The following is a 2,500-nucleotide window of genomic DNA, read 5'->3' as shown; positions in this document are numbered from 1 at the left end:
GAAATCAACTGCAGCTGTAATGGGGATTCCGAGTCTACTAAAAAGCAAAGCTGCTGAGGTATATTGATATAATATTGTGCACAGAGACCGAATGCATAAATGGCGGCCAAAAAAATATTCTTTTGTTTATGTGCTAATTAGCCTCACTAGCCTCGTTTGCATGGACAAAATATAACAGAAATGTTGCTTGAGAGCGAGGCTAGTGAGTTACATTAGCACATAAACAAAAGAATACATTTTTGGCCGCCATTTATGCATTCGGTCAATTGTTTATCAGACGCTGGTCTGGTCAGAGGGCTCAGAAGGGATGATTAAATTAGAGAACATTTCTATACTCAAAAGGCAAAATGGTCCTGCATAAATTTTATATCATATTTGCCAATAGACCTTTGAAATTCCTTTTAGCAACAAAGACACTTTTCTTAATATTGACGTTTGCAGCAGGAGCTACAGCACAGGGAAGATTTAAACTTGCTCAGATCGAGAATCCACAAGGGGCTTTGTTCTAACGTGTGGCTCTGTTCTAACAGGGAATGTCAAGACAGAACCCAATTTTTTTAAACTCAATTATAGAATATACATGTGATGTTTATTTTTCTATATATTTTTTAATTTTTACACACTAACGTTGTATTAGCTTGCAAGCTATTATTTCTTAATAAAATGCTCTGTTTTCACAAACTTGGAAGAAAGCTAAGACAATAAAAAATGTCACCACAATTGATTTCCTTGCAATTTACTATCTCTGGCTCTTACTATTACATGTTCTTGAGATTCTTCATTGATGGGCAACTATTTCCAGGTTCAACAACTCAAACTTACAAGTTCAAACTCCAGTATACTTAGTAATCTTGATGAACTGGGGAAGGATCAAGATGCAGATCTTATCATTGCCAGAGAAAAGATTTCAGAAGACAATGTTAAAATGAAGAAAGTAAAGGACAAGATTTTGCGGCCCTATGCCCCATTAGGGGCAATAAGGACTAATATATATATATAAAGGACAAGATTTTAAGTACAAAGGACAAGCTTGGAGTACCTGCTATCAATTCAACTGAACTTCTGGCTGCCAGAGAGGAGGCGTGTGAATTAGCAAGGTCGTCACATCCCTGGCTTTGTCATCTCATTTGATAACCTTAACTTCAGTTGAACAGAGGGAATATGATCAAGGATTCCCAGAACCAAACCACCACTGGGTCAATCATCAAATGGTTGAAAACCAAGTGCCTGGAAATTCTCTGGATGTCAGACAACCTAATGCTGAGGACATTGCCAACATCCCAAATACAGTAACCTACGTTTCTACTTAATATATAAGATCAGCAGCAGCGTTTGAATTACATAATCCTGACCTCAAGAATCTTAGTCTCCTACTTTGAAGCCCTAAATCACTATAGAATGCATGCATACTTCACATGCCTCATAATAACACAAAAGAGGTGTCTCAGAAGTCAAAAAAGGTATCCAATCTATCAAACATTCTTTGGAGTTAAATATTACCTTACTTGGGAAATTGATGGGACATAAAGTAATAATTACTTTTGAGGTTGTAGGAACTTCCATAACTACTATTGATAAAAAAAGAGTTAGAATATGTAAGCATAGTGGTAGTTTGAACATCATGCATCTTAGTTCAAAGAGAAAGCTGAAAAATCTGGTAAATGTTTTCAATATTTAAAGTTTGAAGTAGTGTAAAATATCATAGCTAAAAAAAGAAAGACCAGGGCCGGTTCCTGAAAGGTGTAATGAATCTATTACAGGGTTAAATGTGCCTCATTCCATGAATAAGGTACATTTATCCCTGGAACGGAGTTATTACACCTTTCAGAAACCGGGTCTAGTAGCTTTATTTCTTGTCTGATGTACATTTCGGAGGATTAATAATGATGTTCTTGTTGATTGTTTTAAATTACCAGCGGGTAGGGATTAGTGTAGTTAGCTTTTATGTTTATTGTGTGGGTTGGGTTGGGTGATACACTTTGTAGGGGACTTAATGTTTTATTGTGTTGTCACCTGCCTTTGTTGGCAAAGTGATTAAACAAATAAATAAATAAAATAAATAAATGAAACTACATTATTGTTAATCACATATTTAGGTTCCACTTGGACTCATCTTCAAAGATGAGAGTGTCAATGAGGAGGAAGTATACAAAACATGGACCCCAGGTCCATGGACCACCACTGTGGACCCGGTCCATAGACCTCTTCATGAACCCGGTCCATGGACTACCCCTGTGGACCACCCCTCATTTTGTACAGTTTCAAGCAGAAAAATCTTTAGAAGCGAAAGAGAAGCTATCCTGGCACTTATCTGGACAATTTAAGCAATAATTATTGTCTCTCACAGAGACATGAAAAATTCAGGAGGCTTCAACGGGATTCGAACCCATGAACTATGAAGCCATTCAGTTGGGAGAAGGTCATGTTTTGCATACGTCCTCCTCTTGGGGCCTTACAATGCCTTTTTTGCCTGGCCTGGCTTATGCCACGCTGGTAGGTC

Source organism: Montipora capricornis, chromosome 2 (genome assembly GCF_036669925.1).
Source record: "Montipora capricornis isolate CH-2021 chromosome 2, ASM3666992v2, whole genome shotgun sequence".
NCBI lineage: Eukaryota > Metazoa > Cnidaria > Anthozoa > Scleractinia > Acroporidae > Montipora > Montipora capricornis.
The sequence above is the reverse complement of the archived record's forward strand: the minus strand, read 5'-3'. Positions refer to the sequence as shown.